The 15632-nt window shown below is 37.4% G+C and overlaps 1 protein-coding gene across 1 annotated transcript in view; it reads left to right on the top strand.

Annotated features, from left to right (window-relative positions):
* Window positions 1-15632, top strand: part of SUCLG2 (succinate-CoA ligase GDP-forming beta subunit) — a 439671-nt gene that overhangs the window by 313065 nt on the left and 110974 nt on the right. The window lies entirely within an intron of this gene.

The following is a 15632-nucleotide window of genomic DNA, read 5'->3' as shown; positions in this document are numbered from 1 at the left end:
ATTCATAAACACTATCAAAATTCTCATTCTTGGTTTATGCTTTTTGTGTCCTAGGAAATCTTGGCCTAAGCTACTAACATTTTTCTCTTGTTTCATTCTAGAAGTTTCTCATTTATTTGTTCTTGTAGCATTGTTATGGATTTCTTAAGATTTTCTACAAGGACAGTCATATCATCTGGAAATTAAAAGTTTACTTTTTCCTTTTCAATCTGTACAATTTTATTATCTTTTTTTGCCTTATCACGTTGCTACAACGAAATATAATTTAATGTTAGATAAAAATATTGAGAGGACATCTCTGAATTGTTCCGTTTTAGGGGAAATAAAATACATGTGAATATGAGGTGAAGGCTATTTTTTAGATTACCTTTATTAAATTAAGGAAGATCCTTTCTTTACTGTCCCCAATTAAGTGAGAGTTTTTGACGGGATATAGAATTTTATCAAATGCTGTTTCTACATCTGTTGAGATGGCCATATCCTATTTCTTTTTTCAGTCTATTAATGTGATGAATTATATTGAATTTTTAATGTTAAACCAACCTCGTCTGCATTTATGATAATCTTATTTGTCCACAACATAGTATCCTTTCTATAAAGTGCTAGGCTCTGTTCACTAATATTTTTTTAAGGATTTTTGCAGCTAAGCTTATAGGGATGTTTGTCTGGAATTATCTCTTTTTGTAATGTATTTGTTTTATCAAGGGTATGATGGCCTTATAAAATGAATTGAAACGTGTTTCCTTCTTTTCCATGAGCTTATGTAGATTATTTTTTTTCAAATGTTTGATAGAATTCATTGGGAAAGACTATAGCTTTCTTTAGAGAAAGAAGTTTAATTTTTAAAATGAAAGTATAGTTGATGTACCATGTTATGCCAATTTATGCAGTACAGCAAAGTGACCCAGTCATACATATGCATACCTTCCATTTTCCAGTACAGTCTATCACATGAGATTGGATATAATTCCCTGTGTTATACAGTGTAGGAAGGTTTTTAACTACAAATTTAAGTTTTTGATTTCTTTATTTTGAAATTGAAAATAAAATTACTGCTTTTATGATACTGAAGAAAAAAGATGGATATCTTTCTTAAATCAAACAAAGCAGCACTTTCTGTGTTTTTTAAAGTGAGTTTAAAAACTGTACTTGAATAGCACTAGATATAGACATTACTTTCTTCTCTGTATTTTTCATTCAAGTATTAAGACACTTTTTCTTCAAAGAATGCTATTTTAAATCACTCTTTGTAGTGAGTGATTATTCATGCAACTCTGTGGATTACCTGTTACTGAATGTGAATACCAGTTTCCATTTAGTTATATTACAGTTTAATTTTCTATTCAGCTAATTTAGGAAATGTGTTCAGTTTAATTGGAACAGAGTACAGCTATATGGTTGACGGCTTCTTTCAATTTATATATTGAATCCTATTAAATACTTTTGTGTTATCTTAAGTATTGTTAGATCAATCACATTCATTCTCTTCTCTCTGAATAAGATTTGGGCTATCAACATCCCCTTTCTACTCCACAAAGAGGATTTTAGTACTGCTGTTTCTAAAACGCAAAGTGATAACAGAATGGTGTTTTCAATGGATGTAAACAGACAAACATTTATATTCATATTTATCTACTTGAAGCAAATACTTGCTTCCTGGAAACTACTATCCTGGCCACTGTGGCTTAGAGACCTTGCAAAAGCAGCATGTCTGAGAACTGTGAAGCTAAAGTTGCAGCTATAGCAAAAGGTTGAAATTGTTGCTGGTATATCCATAGAATGCTTACTCTTAAGCATATCCCTGTTAAGAATAATCTGGATTCTTCCTAGGCTTTATTTTTTCCAGCTTTATCAAGGTACAGTTGACATATAACTGTGTATAGTTAAGGTGTGCAGTGTGTTGGTTTGATACACTTAGATATTGTAGTATGTCACCTCACACCTGTTCCAATGGCTGTCATCAAAAAGACAAGTGATAAGTGTTGGCAAGGATGTAGAGAAAGGGAAACTTTGAGCGCTGTTGGTAGGAATATAAATTGGTACATCCACTATGGAAGACAGTATAGAGGTTCTTCTTTGGCTTTAGAAGCTCCAGCTAGAAAGGGAGAAGATACATAGCATACAAATATTTTGTCTAACCAGATAATCAGAGGTACTGGAATTAAAAAGAATGTTTCTGGCTTTTATGTATGTGTTTTTTGACTATAGCTATTTTAATTTTCTACATTGTTCATCCTAGACTTTCATTTCCTAACAAATTCCATTTCCCCCTTTCCTCTTCAGTTGTTCTGTATATTTTTCCCACATTTTAATTCACTCCTTCAGTAAGAAAATCAAGGCAATTAACTTTCTCAATGTGGTAACTTCATGTAGTTTACCTTCACATCACATCTTTTTTTCTTTCCATTCAATAAGAATAATATTTACTACTCTCCACTGGGTGTGTTTATGTGTGATTATAAATTAACTCTATGTTAATAATTCTAAAAGAAAGCAAACTTCTATACTTGTCCAAAAAATTAACTGTGTCTTTGGAACTCATATAAAATTAAAAATAGAAGAAATTCTCAGAATGTTTTCGGTGATTGCTACTTTATCTCCTTATTTAGGTCTCATTTATTTAAGTATAATTAATATAGAGTACAATGAAATAATTTTTATTGTAAATACTGTGGTTTTTGACCAACAATTATGGTGCTCTAGTCACTTCTGTAATTAGACATGGAACAGTTATGGCATCTTCAAATTCTCCAACTCCTCTTGGCAAACAACCCTTCCCCCCATTATCACTATCTGTTTTCTGTCTCTATTGTTTACATTTGTAATATTATCATATAAATGAAATTATATAGTACTTAACTTTTTGAGTCTGACTTATTTTACTTAGTATAATTCATTTGTTAATCATCTGTGTTATTCTGTGAATAAGTAGTTCATTCCTTTTTATTGCTGACTGATAGTTCACTGGATATACTACAGTTTTTTAACAGATCCATCAACTAAAGTATATTTGGGTTGAGTGGATTATCGGGTTATGTAGTAACTGTATGTTTAACCTAATAAGAAAATGCCAGGTTGCTTTCCAAAGCTGGTGTTTTTCCCACCAGCAACATATGAGAATTATAATTGTTTTGTATCCTCACCCACTCGATATTATCAGATTTTTTTTAATTTTAAGGCATTCTAATAGATGTACAGTGGTACCTTATTGGAGTTTTAATTTAAATTTTCCTAGTGACTTTTAATGCCTAACATTTTTTCTTCATTTGCTTATTTGACAGCTCAGGACTTAGTCTATATTACCATGCTAAAAAATAAAATACAGTACAATACAATAAAAATAAAAATAAAATGAATAAGTGTTCCCATCATGGCCCAGCAATAACGATCCCAACTAATATCCATGAGCGCTTGGGTTTGATCCCTGGCCTTGCTCAGTGGGTTAAGGATCCGACATTGCTGGTGAGCTGTGACGTAGGTTGCAAATGCAACTTGGATCTGGTGTTGCTGTAGCTGTGGTGTAGACCTGCAACTGCAGCTCCAATTTGACCCCTAGCCTGGGAGCTTCCCTATGCCATGGGTTTGGCCCTAAAAAAAAGACAAAATAAAATAAAATCTACTTTCAAAGGATGCTGAACCTGATGTCAAGATGCAGTTATATGGGTCATGGTACCTGTTACCATGTGTTTAAATTAGTCAGGATATGGACCCAGCCTCAGCTAAACTTTGTCTAAATGGTACTTGTCTTAAGTTAGATTTCCCCCTGAAAACAGTGTTTGAAAAGGGCTTGTGTGTAGTTCTTTATTCTTTGATATTATCCCAAGGAAGATAATAGAGGTAGGGGAAGATGAATCAAAGATCCAGAGTGTTACTGAGCTGATCACATCTGGAATAACTATAGCTCAATTCTGCTTCAAGATTTAGCTTCACTGAAGCGCTATGACAACACTACCTTTGATTTTCTTCTATCTCTTCTTCACCTCCTCCATCTTTTCTAAATTCCTTTCCATTATCACATTGTAATTGTCATGAGAAACACACAATCAAGAGTGAAGAAAAATCTATTGTCCAGAAAAGAGAAAAAGAGAAAAAGATAATTCTTTTTTTTCTTTTTCTTTTTCTTTTTTTTTTTTTTTTGGTCTTTTTAGGGCCACACCCACAATATATGGAGATTCCTGGGCTAGGGGTCCAATTGGAGCTATAGCTGCTGGCATACATCAGAGTCATAGCCCTACAGGATCTGAGTCACATCTGCGACCTACACCACAGCTCACCGCAAGGCCAGAACCTTAACCCACTGAGTGAGGCCAGGGATTGAACCTGAGTCCTCTTGAATGCTAGTCAGGTTCATTAACCACTGAGCCACGAAAGGAACTCCATTAACATAATAATTCTTAAATTCGTGAACACTTTGAGGATAAAAAAAATTATGCCTATTCCTTTTGTTCATTGTTCAGCCCAGATACAGAACCTGGAATGTAGTAGATGCTCAGAAATTGTATTTTGAATGAATCAATGAATGAATGAGGTTTTAGGCCATTCTCAGATCTGTAGACCCTTCTCCCCCATCAACCACCTTTTTTGGGTCTAAATATAGACAAAACTATAGAGCTAACTATGCTATGATTTTTAAATGCTCCCATGAGATTCTCTGTCTTGCTATTTATTATATAAAGTGCAAGCTACAAAATAGGTCACCATTTCAGGCATGGCCTTCTCCAAGGCTCTCAAAAAACATCTTTTTAATATCAGAACAGAATCCATGGAAATTTCTGTTTTGCATTTGCATTGGAAGCCCGTCTTAGCAACCCGTGTTCCTCTCCCTAGAGTTCAGGCTCTAAGACACTAGTTCTTCTCACCCTGGCCTGTGAACAATGATCCATCCACCCAAGTTAGTAATATTAAGTTAAATTTATGCAGGTAGCTTTTCAGCATATTTCCCATCTGAAGCTGCATTCTTCTTCCATAGCCTGCATGTGAATAACAGCTTTAGTTATAAATGTTTCCCAGTGAACCAGCACTCCAGATGATAGAAATGAAATTTATTGTATTTCTTGCAGAACTCTGATATGAATCCTACCAATCACCAGGCCACGTGGCTGAGAAAGCTGCATTTGCTTTTGCAACTGGTGTTTTATCACTATAAAGTGGACTGGCAAAACTTAACAGGCCTATGATCAGCTACCTTTTTTAAGAGGGTGGATGGAGTATATTGACAATATTGGAGTATTGTCAAGTGAACATATTCTTGATTGGTAAGAATCAGAGGGACCAGTTCACTCAGTAGAATATAGGGGTGATCACATTCTACCTTGGGTAATAATATTAATAAATTATCAATACTTTTTAGAAAGGAAAAAGGGGCGGCAGAAAGCTTGTTCTGTATTTTAAAACGCCTTTCAAATCTATCTTCTTTCTGATACCTCACCTTTTTCTTCCTAATTGCATATGGTCATCTTGTTCATGTCAAATGAATTGTCTGAAATAGAAAATTTAATTCATATGTATATCATTGTTGTTCATGGACAAAATATAGGTGCAAGTTTGCTGGTCTGTTGGAAATCAATTATCTCCCTTTGTCTCTCTCTCCTTCTCTGACACATGCACACATACACACCATAACTCATTCTCACTCACATAAACTACTTTTTTTCTTTTGTTTTTAGGGCCACACCCATGGTATATGGAGGTTCCCAGGCTAGGGGTCAAAGTGGAGCTGCAGCTGCCGGCCTACATCACAGCAACAGCAACGCAGGATCCTAGCTGCATCTGTGACCTACACCGCAGCTCACGGTGATGCCAGATCCCCAACCCACTGAGCAAGGTGAGGGATTGAACCTGCATCCTCATGGATACTAGTCAGATTCGTTTCTGCTGTGCCACAATGGGAATTCCAAACCACGTTGTTTTATCATTTGTAATATTTGCATGACAACCTACCTCAGAAAGCATTTTCATCAGCCTGTTACATCTCATTTAGTCTCCACCACTGATCTGTAGATAATTCACATACTCATTTTCAACTGAGGAAACAGACGGCCAGGGAGATTCAGTGTCTTGAACCCACATTACTTACTTTAGGCTTGGTGCTCTTCTGTTAAGCTTGTGGTCATAATAAAATCACCTACTGCAAATGGTTATTTTGAAGATTTCTTAAGACGAAGCACATGGGTCACATGGAGCTAAGAAAACAGTAGCTCAACTTAACAAATGTCTCAGAGGAAATACCTATCATTATCAGATCCGTTTGCCCCTTTCCCCAGTCTAGTAAGGTAGACATATCTCTCTGACACATTACTCAGGAGGTCATTTATCTTAATCAGACTTATATTAGTACTGCTTTCTAAAATGATATGCATGTTGTACATTACCAGAGGATTTTTGGCTACCTCATTACCTACCATAGAAATCCATATTAAAGGTATCAACATTGTGTGGACTTTTATAAAACTCACTATTTTTTGATTGTCCTACCTCAGCTTAAAATTCTGACATTTGAAGTTTTTACATTTGTATTAGAAAATGGTCCATGATACCTGTCTTAAGTCAGATTGCTCAGAGGCAGATTCTGAAAAAGAGTTCAGTATATAAAAAGTTTATTGGAGAGAGTCTGGTGGGAAGCAGGATTAGGCAGAAGAGAGATGCTGCAGCTCTAGCAGAACCTCAGCCTGAAGCTTTGATGCCCATTCTTTTCGTTTGTTTGTTTTTTGTCTTTTTGCCATTTCTAGGGCCGTTCCCGTGGCATATGGAGGTTCCCGGGCTAGGGGTCGAATCGGAGCTGTAGCCCCCAGCCTAAGCCAGAGCCACCACAACGTGGGATCTGAGCCGCGTCTGCAACCCACACCACAGCTCACAGCAACGCCAGATCCTTAACCCACTGAGCAAGGCCAGGGATCGAACCCGCAACCTCATGGTTCCTAGTCAGATTTGTTAACCACTGAGCCACGATGGGAACTCCTTGATGCCCATCCTTAACTGAGAAACCTAGGCCTTTCCATGACCTCATCAACCAGCCATTGGAGGCAGGCCTTTCCCAAAGGGCAAGGCCTAGAGTGCAACTCAGCTGAGACCCATTGGCCACCAACCCTCCCAGAAACTGAGAGTGAGGGATGAGGCAGACGTGAAGAGGAGTCTGCACCACACACTGCACCATCCTCTGCGCAGCAGCATTGTGTACAAACTTGCTTTCTCCATCTCTCCCATGTGCTTATGTATTCTGGATGCTTTCTTGACATCATTTTAAAAGAGATGGCAGGTGGAATGACTCCTTTTGAATGCTTTTCTTTTGGATTTGTCATTTTAACTCTATTATCATTTCTTTCGTCACTTTACCTTTAAAGACACTAGCATTAGGGGTTTTAAAAAGCACCTAGCTGGACTGGTTTTCAACTAATGGTAATTTGGGTAAGGCCAAAAATCCTGACAAGAAACAAATGGCACACTAAAGTGGAGGCAATGCAGAAGAGTTTAATGAAGGAGCTATTTAGAAATGTATGAGCATAGTTGAAGGAAACTAACAGTGAGTGATGAAACTCTCCTTTGGGAAATCTATCACAGCCCCTAAGCTTGAAGGGCAAGGAGAGGGAGAGAGTAAGGAAACTGGAGAGAGTATTTAGTCTGACAAGATCCATGCCCTTTGGAAGAGTAGCACAATCACTAACAATCCAGCAGAGAGAGTGCTGGGTAAATAGATGCCCTGACCTTGCTCTTCCACCACCCTCTGATCTCCTGCAGGTATCACCCATCAGCTGAACACACCCAGAAAGCAGTGGGCGAGGAGCCGTGGATGAAGTCCCTATGGGTCTGCTTCCTGGATACATAGCAGGATAGAGGAGATTTGAAGCAGAAGGTCAAAGGCCTTGTGCTGCTTCCAGTGTCTTTCAGGTTTAGAGGCTTTTTTTATAGGGTCAGCTCTAGTGCATTCATCCTCAGTTGCTTCCACACTTGCCTTCCACAAACCTTTTTCCACCTAATAAGCAGAATGTTATTCTAAAAACATACTTCTTCTCCTGCCATGTACTTGCTTAAAAAGTGCTCAGTATCTACCTACTGTTCTTGAACCAAAGGCCGGTCATTTAACATCACCCACAAGATTCCTGGTCTGCTCCCATGTACACCTGCACCAACCTCATTCTATGCCAGCCATCCCCTTGTGCACATCATTCAGGTCCTTGAACAATCTGTCATCACTTCACCTCCCCTTCTCCCATTCCCTCTCCCTAGAACACACTGGCCAAATTAACCTCTTCTGGTCCTTTATATCTCAGCTCAAATATCTGCTTCACCAGGGAAACTTCTCTGACCCTTCCTCCTCTACTCCACAATACTGCAGGATTCCCTGGCAAATGCTTTCATAGCACTCTCCACATTTTCCCTCCTAGCACTTTTATAAATTTGCAATTTTTTTCAAATGCCATTAAATTTTGTGTGCAATACACAAATATATATGACAGCAAGCTCTTGGAATAAATTTGCAATATTATAGAACTGTTTACTATTCATTTTCCTTCAACTGTACATTCTAGGAGGGCTGAAACTAGCACAGTGTCTTCTGGCACATAGTAGGCCCTCAGAGAATATTTGTTGAATTGATGTATGAATGAATATCTGAATGAATGAGTGTATTGGATAGTGTGGAGAACTTAACAAACCAAAAACTCATACCATTTTAAAGGGGCAGCTAAAATTCCCAGCAGATCACAGACTTGGTGTTGCCAAGAACCAACATGAATCTAATGTTCCTGAAACTTTCCATTTTAACTGAAATCAACAATGACCTTTACCTATTGTAAAAATCTCTAAATTTTCAAATGCTGGTCACTAATTCCAATCTGTTTGAAAATACTGTGCAATCCAAGGAAAACTTTGTATGGACAGAATTCAACCCATGGGCTACCTGTTTTAATTCTTGGTGTGCTCAGCTTCAAAGAAGGTAAAAATCTCATATCAGAGTTTCTCTGTTTAGCGTGTAAACCCACGATATTTTTTTTCTAATGTTGTTATAAATGCCTGAGTTTAACTTACATTTATTTATAATCAATTAATGGTCTACACTAGCATTCATTTAATCATAATACATCAAGATATTTTAAAGGAACAATTAGGCAGAAGACAAGATCTATTGAGTAGTCAAACATTCCTACTAAAAATATGGATTTGTAAACAGTGGCTCATCTCGCCTTTTTAATGATTGCAGAAAATGCATTAATTAAAATGAGTAGTGTTGTTTTCTTAATGGCAAATGATTCCTCCATGAACATAAAACTTTACTTTAAGACAAATTGTGCTGGGAGAAAAAGTGTTTCTGTGGAATTCATCATTTATTTCAGCCACTGTTTCTTTTTTCTTTCTTTTTTTTTTTTTCTCGATCTTTTTAGCCTTTTTTGGAAGTTCCCAGCTAGGGGTTGAATTGGAGCTTTAGCTGCCAGCCTACACCTCAGCCACAGCAATGCAGGATATGAGCTGCATCTGTGACCTACACTATACTCACGGCAATGCCAGATCCTTAACCTACTGAGCAAGGCCAGGGTTGGGACTCACAACCCCGTGGATACTAGTTGGGTTCATTACCTCTGAGTCACAATGGGAACTCCCCCTGTTTCTATTTTGATCACTCATTATGCAATTACTAAAGAGTGCTACATAGCACAAGTGCATAAGACAAGAAATGGAAGGGAAATTGGGTGACAAATACATGGTGGAACAAATAAGGCTACCATGAAAACTCTCTGAATGGTATAGAGCATATTGTCAGAAACACTGCATAGATTTTTTAATACCTTTATAAAAAGGATTTGAGCTCTTTACTCAATTCAGGGAGTGTTCTGTTGGAAATGAGAATATTCCCACTACACCACACCACAATTTTCTGAAGAGAGGTGCAGGATTTAGGCCTTTTGTGGTCTTGTATTTTCAAAAACTGTAAATTTTTCCTCCCCTACCACACACACACACACACACACACACACACACACATACACACACACACACACACACACACACACACACACACACACACATTCTGCCATTTTTCCAAGGGGAGAGGTATGTGGTGGAACAAGGTCATAGATCTGGAGACATATGTTTCTAGCCATCTTTCTGTTACCAGCTCTAAACATGAAGCTGCATAGTAATAAGGTCACCACTGAACTAAAGACATCTGCCTGTACTTCAAGTCCTACTGAGGAGTCATTTACAAACCCTCATTCCATTCTGCCAAACAGGTTTCACCATGAAGCTGAAAGTGAACTCTTTTTTTTTTTTGCAAATTTGGGAGCAAATTTTGAGGGGAAATATTTTTTCTTTGTCAAATGGAATATGTCATTGCAAAGAAGGCTTTTATAAACAGACTCGATTTCATACTGTCCTGGTCAAGCTACACATACGTAACAGTGCATGTATCTTTTTGAAGTAATAGTCTCTGTCTAAATAGTTTCCTATTGAGAGATACATAGACTATATGTACAAGATTCCAGAGGCTACTTGTGGTCTAGGGCCTCCCAACCAAAAGACCTGAAATGTGTTGGGATTAATGACCCTGCACACTTTTAATGTACTCAGGGCACACTAGTCTCAATAGGACCTACCTATCTCTACTAAGATTGTGTTTATAGATCAGTTTCACATAGCAAAGAGCAATGATAAAAATATTTTTACTACTTTATTTCCAATAAGTATCTTTTCCATTAGCTTACAAACATAGCAGGCTATGTTAAAAGATTATTCTAATTATCAGCCCAAACACTGATATTTTCTATATGAGTAGAAATCTTTTTAAGTGTAAATATTTATATTTCATGTCAAGTATAGCAGTTTCAGGGACCCCTTTGCGATTCAGATTACAATAACAAATCATTTGCTGTTTGTTACTTCATGTGCATTCCCACTTGGTTAGTGGACAGGTTTTCTCTCATTAAATAAATAGTCTATTACATTTTGAGTAAGGTGCATAATAGGCGCTTGTGAGTCAGTATTTTTAAATTTTATTGTAATAATCCATAGCATATTCACTGAAGATGGATGAGGAAGGTAAAAAGGGAAAAGAATCCATAGCATAAAACTTTCTTATTGACTCTAACATTCATGTTTCAGTGTTAGGGAAAGCCCCAAATTGGTTTGCTTGACACTTCAACTGACTCTTCTTCCACTAGTTGTTAGAGGAATCACAAACTGATGGGAAACCGTAAAAACTTCAGGAACTTCCACTGCTGTGTCTCATTAAAAATATGTTTATTTCCACATAAAAACATATAGTAGTGTACTTCATCCACCAGTAAAGAGACAAATTAAGTAATACCCTTAGCTAGAATAAGTGAATATTAGAGTGAAGTACCATCTGTCTTTTCCTACTTAAAACAATTACTCTGATGAGAAAAATCTAACACTAGCAATAAAATAATTTAACTAGAGTTAGTAACTGGCAAAGTTGATGTGTTAGGCTGCAGTATAGTCTCATATCTACTAAAAGATGTTAACAGTTTCTATGTCCTCATCAATAAATTACAAAATTGTCTCAAAATCGCTACTTTTTAGTAGGTAATTGCATTTTCTTAATAGCTTGGTCAATACTTTTCCAAAAGATAGCTCCCTTTCTCTGCTCCCTCATTGTATTTGTGGCAACAGATGGGATCCAATGACATTCCCCTGACTCTCCATCTCTGGAAGTTTCATTTCCTTTAACATCAGTGCCCCAGGCTGTCGTTTCTCCCAATTGCCCTTCCCCCTTTCCACTCTGGAACACATTATCTCATGAAGGATGGTGGCTTTGTTGTATCCTCCAAAGATAGTTTCTATGGTCTATTGCCCTTTTCTGTAATCACCAATCTATCTTCTTTTCGCATTTCCTATTTGCTTCATGTCTTCCTCTTCCATGGGAAGATATATCTTCAATATCAGTCAGGATCACAGGGTTTTAGATCCTTCCTGTAATTCAAAGCTTTGGAAATTGCAAATACAATACCATTTGAGTAGTAAAGATGTAGCCATGCTGCTTTCAAAGGTGTTTCCATATTTCTGCAAGTGCGAGGAAGCTGAAAATGAAAAAAAAAAAATCTCCCAACTGTGCACTATATTAGGGGATTAAAATAATATTATAGTGTTAATGCTGGAGAATGCATACCGTCAATTATTCAGCTGATATTTGTGAGAAAATATGAATGTGAAAGCAGCAATATGCCGCCTACTTTTTCAGCCTTTCTGTACCAAGAGGTGAATATGGAATAGATATTAGATGTCATATACTATAGGTTCTAGAAGCTAGAAAAAAGAAACTGGAAGATCAGAAAAGTTGTGCAGTAGTTTCTGCCTGACAATCATGATTAACTTGCAAAGTAAATTCATCAGGGAGTAATCTAAAACCCTGATACCTTATTTTACAGTTATATATAGAGAAGACCAGTATTTCATATGCATTAATTTTTGTGCAAATTTTGACTTTCTGCTCATTCAAATTGGTCATATTGGTCTAAGTATTTTATAGGAATCAAGAATTGATTCTCAAGCATTTTCTCAGCATCCTACCTAACGCATCTGCTCTTATTTGTACCCACATACTAAAATACAAACCATATTAGCTGAATTCACCCCTTCAGATTCAGATCTCTTATGTACCTTTTTTTTTTTTTTAACATGGCTTTCTTTCCCAAGAGGTTACCACATGCTTTCTTGTCCTTTGGCTTCCTTTTGATGTCAACTATTTTCCAATGGTTGGGAGAGCCCTAAGAGGAGATTGGAGGGGAAAAAGAAAGAGAGGCCTAGATATTTATTCTTCCTTCCTCTGAGGTTGCCTTTACCTGCACTGTCTCTAAACTGCTCTCAGAGTACTCTTCTCTGCATGACTTTCACCTTCCAGATGGTGATAACTGCTCTCTATGCATTGTAGGCCTGGGTATGGTGAGATCTGTGCTACCATAAAAAATTTACCCTTGCAATACCATTAATGTAAATAGTTTTCTGTAGTGTGTTTTTTAGTTTCTGTAAAGTAAATCCTCCTCTAGTTATCTTAATTTGAGCATACTCTCTGTTTTCTGTCAGAACTTACTGATACACCAACCTACCAATTCTAGAATTGTGCTTATTACTGTGTGTTCTATATGGTTTATATTTAATATTATTAAATATGGTCATCTTAGCAATGTAAATTTTATAAAAGATTAACATAGTTTTTCCACTATGAGTATCATTAAATAACAGACCAGTTATAAAATTTTCAAAATTAAACTGAGAGGTAGCAAAAGCTTGAAGGAATTTAAGAACAAGAAATAAGACTTGCAAAAAAATTATATTGGCTCCTAATATTGGCAAAAATTACCAGGAAAAGGCTGGGTTTAGATCTCCACAAAGAAGACTAGCATTTCTTGCTATCAGGTATCATAGTGCAACTACTTTAGATATGGCAGGAGAAAATTTTACAGCCAAAAGAGGAAATGGGCCCTCTAATATGATCATAGAAGAATCATAAATCTCACTGATTTGAATAATAGGATTTAAAATTTTTTTCCTAATGATAAATTCTGCTTTCAAAAAATGAAGTAGATGTATTTCCCCCTAGTCTTCCCAATAAATAAAGCTAAAATTTCTGGACACTATAGGTTAAACAAATATAGGAAAACTATGAAGGATGTAGAAAAATAAGGAAAACAAGCTAGGGACCTTGGAACCCAGGAATGACAGGGTGATGCATTCCCAGAGTTTTCTTTTTGGCCTCATGGAAGAATGGTGTAGATAAACCAAAACAGAATTAAAAAAAAATGTTCAAGTAATCCATAGGAATACAGGAAAAATAAAATGAAGAGATAAAGAGAGGAAAGATATAGGAAACAAATGTGAAATGGCAGATTTAAGTCATAATAGTTAAGTATACCAATTTAAAGACAGAAATTGGAAAGATGGATTAAAAACATGACCTAACTATATTCTGTCTGTAAGAGACTCATACTTCTATTATTATGATATAGATAGGTTGAAAATAGGATACATAGAGATTTACCATCAAACATTAATAATACCATAAACAAGTTATCTCAAAATGGAGCTTAGCCAATGCTGCATCTCTGCATTACCAGCCTGAGTCCCCATGTTCCAGCCCTGGTGCAGGTCAGATTCCAGACTAGATGGTGGAATAGAAGGACTTGAGCTCACTTCCGCTCATGAAAACACCAAAATCACAACTTACTGCTGAAAAACCATCAAGAAAATAGACTGAAAGCTACCAAAAAAGACAAGAAGAAGCTGCAACCAGATGGAAGGAGGGGCACTTTCATAATATAAGCAATCCCACACCTACCAGGTCGGTGACTCACAGACCAGAAAATAACTATATCAGAGGCTCCCCAACAGAAGTCAGAGTTCCAAACCCCAAGTCAGATTCCCCAGCTAGGGTGTCTGGCATTTGGTAGAGGAGTCCCTGGAGCATTTTGCATTGAAGACTAGCAGGGACTGTGTGTAGGAATTCCATAGATCTGGGAGAAACCAAGACTCTATTCTTGCAGGGTGCACACAAGGTTTCAGGTGCACTGGCTCTCAGGGCAAACAGGGACCCCATAAGTATCTGGGCCAATTCTACCTGTGGGTCTTGAGAAGACGGTTCAGCTGTGGCTCACTGTAAGGGCAGGACACTGCAGGCAAAGGCCCCAGGGGATAATCATCAGAGTGAACTCCCCTGGAGGCCACCATTTTGGAAAAATCTGAGAAGCTGAGAATCCCCAGGCGAAACAGTAAACAAGTTGGGAAAGCATCTCTACCCATCAGCAAAAGGTCTGCCTAATATCCTCCCAGGCACAGAGCTGTCTCTAATCACAACCAGAATCAAAGTCCCATTCAGCAAAGGGACAAGAGTCAGCTCCACCCACTAGTGGGTAGACCAGTCCCTCCCATTAGGAAGCCTTCCACAAGCCCCTGTATCAAATTTACCCGCCAGGGGACAGACATCAGAAGTAAGAGAGGTGGAGTTCCCATCATGGCTCAGTGGAAACAAATCTGACTAGTATCCATGAGGATGCAGGTTTGATCTCTGGCCTTGCTCAGTGGGTTAAGGATCCGGTGTTGCCATGAGCTGTGGTGTAGGTCACAGACACAGTTCAGATCCCGAGTTGCTATGGCTGTGGCTTAGGCTAGCAGTTACAGCTCAGATTCAACCCCTAGCCTGGGAACCTCCATATGCTGTGGATGCAGCCCTAAAAAAACAACAAAAACAACAAAACAAAAAAGTGAGAGAGGCTGCAACCCCTGCAGTTTGCAGAGAGGAGACCACAAATGCAGAAATCTAGATGAAATGAAGTCAGAAAAACATGCTCCAGATGATGGAAGAAGACAAAACCCAGGAAAAACAGCTAAGTGAAATGGAGATAAGCAAACTACAAGAAGAAGAGATGAGTAATGATAGTAAGGATGATCCAAGATCTCAGGAAAAAAATGGAGGCAAAGATCAAGAAATTGCAAGAAATGTTGAACAAATAAACAGATTTAAAGAACAGAGATGAACAACAATAATAATCAAAATTAAAAATTCGCTAAAAGGAATCGAAAGCAGAATATAGGAGGCAGAAGAATGGTGAAAATCACTGATGTGGTATAGAATAAAGAAAAAAAGAATAAGAAGAAATGAGGAGAGTCTAAGAGAATTCTGGGACAAC

The sequence above is a fragment of the Sus scrofa genome, chromosome 13 (assembly GCF_000003025.6).
Source record: "Sus scrofa isolate TJ Tabasco breed Duroc chromosome 13, Sscrofa11.1, whole genome shotgun sequence".
In the NCBI taxonomy this organism is placed as follows: Eukaryota; Metazoa; Chordata; class Mammalia; order Artiodactyla; family Suidae; genus Sus; species Sus scrofa.
This window is presented reverse-complemented; position numbering and strand designations above follow the sequence as displayed.